Source organism: Tupaia chinensis, unplaced genomic scaffold, assembly GCF_000334495.1.
Source record: "Tupaia chinensis unplaced genomic scaffold, TupChi_1.0 Scaffold000489_1, whole genome shotgun sequence".
NCBI classification, from domain to species: domain Eukaryota; kingdom Metazoa; phylum Chordata; class Mammalia; order Scandentia; family Tupaiidae; genus Tupaia; species Tupaia belangeri.
In genome coordinates this window covers 5211527-5218090 of record NW_006160001.1, presented here as the reverse complement: position 1 = coordinate 5218090, position 6564 = coordinate 5211527, and the positions used below count along the sequence as shown (strand labels likewise).

General features: G+C 36.4%; 1 protein-coding gene across 1 annotated transcript in view; it reads right to left on the bottom strand.

The window, feature by feature from the left end:
- PRLR (prolactin receptor) overlaps positions 1-6564 on the bottom strand; it is a 203513-nt gene that overhangs the window by 172308 nt on the left and 24641 nt on the right. The gene's annotated exons all lie outside the window — the stretch shown is intronic.

Genomic DNA, 6564 nt, shown 5'->3' with positions numbered 1-6564 from the left:
TAACATCATAAAAATTAGTAATTCTGTAATTCAGCTTTTAAGATTGGTACAGAAAAATTTGTATGCTTGTTAATGTTGCATTTATTGCAGCAGAAGTTACAAAAGAAGAGAGTTGAAGCTTTTCATATTTGCTGTGTGAGCATTTTGTAAACATTGAAAATGATTTGAGATAGTAGTACAAGAGAGCATTTCTTATGACTTATTTTATATCATTTGTTTTCCTCATCCTAAAAAAGTTGAATAAAATCTGTTTGATTCAGTTCTCCTAAAATATTCTCGTCTTTTCTAAGAGTACATTTACTATAGTCCTTTAGTTTCTTTAGTAAGTAAGCTGTTTGTTTGGTAACCCAGATGAAGTTGTGCTTAGACTATATGTTTTGTAAATTTTATTTAAAAATAATACAGACACTCAGTGGTCATCAGATCATTTTGTTATATATACATATATATATATATACATATATATATATAAATATATAACATGGATGTGTGTATATATGTTCCTCCTTCAAGAAAGTATTTACCTACTCTTTACCTACTGTGAGTAGGCTTTTGATAGTTCATTGAAAAAAGTACATGCACCATCCATAACTTTGTTTAGATTATGATTAAAAGTAATATTTGCTAAAAAAATGAAATAAAATAAAATAAAACCAGGCCCAGCTGCGGTGGTGCATGCTACTAAGATGCTGTGCTCCTCAGGCTGGAGCTACATAAGAGGCCAAGGTTTGATTCCTGGTTCAACCTAAAGGCTGGGCATAGTGGCTTATGTTTGTAATCCCAGCAACTTGAGGAAGCTAAGGTAGGAGGATCATGACAGAGCCAAACAATGTCTTAAGAAAAAAAAAAAAACACAAAACACAAAAAACACAGGGACCTGCATAGTGTAATGGCTATGTCACTGGACTTCCATGTAGTCGACCACAGTTTGAGTCCCAGACCCGGTGGCTTAAACTCACACCTGGCATGTGTGTGTGTGTCCCAAGAGCCCAGGAGGAGAATGGAGAAGAAGGGATCGTGGTGTGGCCACCCCCCAGGGGGGTGATTTCTGGCTTTCTGTCTCTCTTTCTCTGTCTTTTTGGTGAGCACCCTATAGCAAAAATCTCTCAAAAACAACAAAACAAAACAAAACAAAACAAACAAACAAACAAACAAAAGCAAGCAAGCAGATGGCAGAGTAGTTACATCACTGAATTCCCACTTAGTCAACCATGGTTCTAATCCTGGACCTGGTGACTTAAAACACACTGGGGCCATGTGCATACATGTCTAAGATCTTGAAAAAAGAATGGAAGAGAAAGGATTGTGGCGTGCCATCCCCCCAGGGAGTGATCTCTCACTTTCCCTCTCGCTGTCTCTGTCTCTCTTCTATGAGTGCACGTGCACTAAGGCCAAAACCTCTTTTTTTTTTAAAAAAAAGGCAAAATGAAACCACAATCCATATCGCAATGAAAAGATCAAAAACAAAAGACAAGAAAACACAAAGTTATTATTTTTTTAAATGGAGAAGATGGGGTTGATATAATCTTGACTGTTGTAACTAGTTAAATTATAACTAATTATTAAAAACCTTTTTTTAAGAGGTTTTTGCCTTAGGGGCCCATGCACTCTCTGGAGAGAGAGAGAAAGATAGAAATAGTTAAAGGGAAGGTGAGGAATCACTTCCTGGGGGAATGACCAGGCCACTATTCTCCTCCCAGGGTCTTGGGCACGCACATGCACCCTGCATGATTTTCAAGCCACTAGGGGCAGGACTCCCACAGGTCGGCCATGAGGGATTCCAGAGATATAACCACTACGTCATCTCCTGGCCCCACTAATTAAATTTCTGAATGAGAGAAAAACAGTTCTGTGGTCAAATATAATTCAGAGATGCTGGGTAACTAAGTTGAACTTGTTTCATTATTGTAGATCCAAGACTCTTAATCTATTAATATGAAATAAAAGTCCCTAGGAGAGAAGATTTCATTTGTAGCATTTCCCAAGTTTATTTTATTAGCTTCCACAAAATATACTTAATGTTACATAAGAAACATTCTTCTCAAATTAATATTAAGACAGGATACTTAATATTGTCATTATTAACATTAGAATTATGATCACTGCCATAAGACATCAAATCTAATTAGATACATCTTAAAAATTATCATTCTTTACAGACACCAGGATTTCAAACTCTTGTAATTAACTAAAAACATGTAATCAATTATATCAGTTGAAGAGTCGGCAAGAAAGTATATATATATACTTATATATATATACATCCTTTAGTTCAGAAATACCACAGAGAAAATATAGAAAAAAGATACATTCATAATTAAAAACTAAACTTATAAAAAGAAATATGTAGGACCTACATGAATAAAAGAAATGAAATATAGTAGAAGATTTAATTGAGTGGAGAGTTGTTCAATGCTTCTTGATGGGCTAACTCAATATTTAAAAGCATGTCAGTTCTTCCACGACTAATCTATAGACTTAACACATTACCATTCAAACTACCAGTGGAGATTTTATGTGTATGCACTAGTGTGTGCATACACACATATATGCACATATATTCATATATACCCACATACACATACGTATATTTTTTTAACTTTTCAAAATCATTTTAGGGTTTACCTGGAAGAATACATTGGCAAGAGTAGACAAGTCAATTTTTAAAATGAAAAACGATGAGAAGATCCCTTACTAGTTTATATTTTTTATAAAATTCAAACCAGAATGCTGCTGGCCCAAGAACTGACATACCAATAAAAATAAATAGATTACTCTAGAATAGATAATATGATATAAGTAAAAACTTAAGTAGCCCTGAGGCATTGCTTATCAATGAAAAGGGATGAGGTATTTGGTACTTTCTTTGTCCATCATGGTCATCTTCCTTCTGAATTATCATAGCCTTTTGAATGGTCTCCTGCTCACATTCCTACCATTGCTCTCCCCACTCCTTCTTACACTCACACACACACACACACACACACACACACACACACACACATCCTTTCCATGTTCTAGACACAGGACATTTAACATTTGGGTCACTGAACAAGAACTGTAGTGCATACTATTTCCTGTCCCCAAATTCACATCGTTTGTGTCTCCTCATTCTTGGCTCAAAAGCTGTTTACTTCCAGAAGCCTTCCTGTACCCTCTAAGTTCAGCTCTGGTGTCTCAGACTACAACATGCTTGTGTATAGATCATAATATGATATTTTATAATGATCTGACTTGTGTGTCTATCTCCCTTATTAAACTGTAAACTGTGAGAAGACAAAGCCATTTCTAGCTCTTTTTTTTCACTTTATTCTTAGTATCTTAATTAATGCCTAATGCATAATAAACATGCAAAAGGTGTTTCTTGAATCAACAGCTAAAAAGTAATCCTAAAGAAAAATGATCATACTTTAAGCCACAAAAATTAAATAAGGTGCTTGTCAAAAATATTTGAACAGTGGGATCAGTAGATAGAGTAATGGTTACCTCACTGGACTCCCATGGAGTCAACTGTGGTTCGAGTCCTGGACCTGGCAGCTTGAAACTCACACTGGGCACGATTGTGTGCATGCCCAAAATCCTAAGAGGAGATTGTGGTGTGGTTGTCCCCTTTGGGAGGTGACTTCTCACTTTCTGTCTCTCTGTCTTTCTCTGTCTCTCCAGCAAGCGCACATGCCCTATAGCAAAAATCTCTCTCTAAAAAAAATACTTAAAACAGAATTAGAAGGCAAATATCAAGTTAGAGCAATATTTATTAATAGATTGATATATTTAAAATATAAAGAGTTCAATTTTTTAAAAAATTAAGAACATATTGACAGACAAACAGAACTTTTGATTATTGACATATAAAGGAAATCCATAAAAGAAATAATGGGTTGTTGTGAAAGGCATTATGTAATTTTGCATAGAAAAACATAGAAAAATACATCATGACTTTCCTAACAACCTAATATAATAGTGGTAAATGCATGAAAAAATGAATGGGACTTCATAATCAAAGAAATGAAAATGAGCATTATTTTAGATTTGTCAGATTTGCAAGGTCAGTGCATTCATAAACAGAATGTTACATCAGCTTGAAAACAAGTTTCAGAAACTATTATTACTTATATACATTTTTTTTATTGACTGTTATAAATGTTAGGTTTTAGAAAGAGTTTGAAAAATTTGTATACAATATATTTTTTAAAAATGAGAGAGAAAAAGTTTCACAATATGTAGTGATTCTTTTTTTTTTGAGAGTTTTTTATAGGGTGTGTGAGCTCGCTAGAAAAACAGAGAGAGACAGAAAGATAGAAAACGAGAAGTCACCCCTCCAGGGGATGGCCACACTGCAATCCCTTCTCCTCCATTCTCCTCTCGGGATCTTGGGCATGCACGCACATGCACCCACCATGAGTTTAAGCCACCAGGTCCAGGACTTGAACCGCGGTTGACTACATGAGAGTCCAGTGACATAGCCATTAGGCTAACTGCTGGTACATGTACTGATACTTTTTAAATGAGTTATGTAATTATGGGTAACTTCAATTTTCTTTATTCCATTCTATAAATGTTAGAAAAAAGTTATGAAATTTTAGGCCTATAAAAGAATGCATTTTTCCAACCTGTCAGGAACTTCAGAAATCCAGTCTATAATATGCTGAAGAGCTGGCATTAATATTCATATATAAAATTGCTTTACTCCATCTTCTTAAAGTACCAAATAAAGTCAAACTTTCTTATACTTTGCTGAAAAACAAAAGCTTAAAAATTTCTTCCCTGGGGTAAAATAAGGAGAGAGGTAATAAAAACAAAAACAAAACAACAAACCTTTAAAGATCAAAGAATGCTTAAGACTCACTGTTCAAGATTGACCAGCCCTGGAGGATGAAATAACTAGTTGGTTTATTGCTAGAAATAATTCATGGAGATGAAATACCAAGTAGAAGTTAAGGAAAATCATGTCTGTAGAGTTTTGAAACAAAGGTTAATTAAATCTTCTTTCTCATTCTCTGAAGTTCAGACCAGAGATCCCAAAGGATTAAAACTCACTGGAGAGTGTCAATCAAACTGAGTAGTATAACATCTATTTCTCCATGTTCCTGAAGGAAAACTTTATAACTGTGATGGCATATTGGCTTGGGCCACCTTCCAGTAAGTAATTAAAATGCATGCTAGGTAAGTTACTTTCATAGTTTGTCTTTTTTACCAAGCGTCTTAACTTCTAAGTAAGTCCATAGGCATGTACACTCACCTCCCACAATTTCCCCCAGTGAGAAGCCTGCATGGTTCTAAAAAAAATTTCAACCAGATCATGTTATTCCTGTTCTTCAAACATCCCAAAGGTGGGACCAGCAGTTAGTGTAATGGCTATGTTGCTGGCTAGCGTAATGTCTAGCGTAACGGCTACATAGTTGACCGTGGTTCGCATCCTGGACCCGGTGGCTTAAAACTCATGCCAGGTGCGTGTGCGTGTGTGTACCCAAGATCCCGAGAGGAGAACGGAGGAGAAGGGATTGCGGCGTGGCCATCCCCCCGGGGGGGTGATTTCTTGCTTTCTGTCTCTCTGTCTGTCTGACAAGCACACGCATCCTATAGCAAAAACAAAAACAAAAACAAAAACAAAACTCTCCAAAAGAAAAATAAACAAAACATCTCAAAGGCTGTCGCTCCTCAAGATCCTCTGGCCTGGCCTCTCTCATTTTCTGGTTTCTTCTGATGTTTTGTTCCAACACTGTGTTTCTTCCATTCACCCATCTTGCCATGGCCCCTTCTAATTCATGCCTTTGCATATGCTTTTCCTTTTGTATATGCTTTTCCTTTTACCAGAAAATTTTTCCTTGCCATTTCGATTTTATACCAATCATCAGATTATGAGGGTTGCTCTCTTAGAGAATAATATACTTCTCTTTGTTGCCCTTTCCGTACTTACAAATGTACTTGAAGCTGATTGACATTTGCCTTCTTATTGTATTATAAGCTCTGTGTAGGCAGAGACCCTTCAGCTTACTATGATTTTCCTAGTACCCAGCACAGTGTCTAAGAGTTTAAGAGATTTTTTTTTCTTTTAATTTGCTGCAGGGCATGTGTACTTATGGAGAGACTGAGAGAGAGAGAGAAAGAGAGAGAGAGAGAGAGAGAGAGAGAGAGAGAAAGTGAGAAAATATTCCCTAGAGGGAACAAACATGGCACGATCCCCTCTTATTCATTTTTCTCTTAGGATTTTGGGCATACACATACTTGTCCAGTGTGTTTTTCTAGCTCTGGATCTGGGACCCAAATCATGCAATAGGCTATATGTGATTCAGCTGCCTTAACCACTACGCCACCGGCTGACCCAGAGTTTAAGAGACTTTTTAAAAAATAAATTTTCCAGGGCCTGCTAACGGCATGATGGTTAAGGCACTGGATTCCCACATGGTTGACTGAGGTTTGTATTCTGCACCTGGTGGCTTGAAAATCACACTGGATACATATATGTTCCTGCCTAAAATCTTGAGAGGAGATTGGAAGAGAAGGGATTGTGGCATAGCTATCCTCCTGAGAGGTGATTTCTCACTTTTCCTTTCTGTCTCTTTC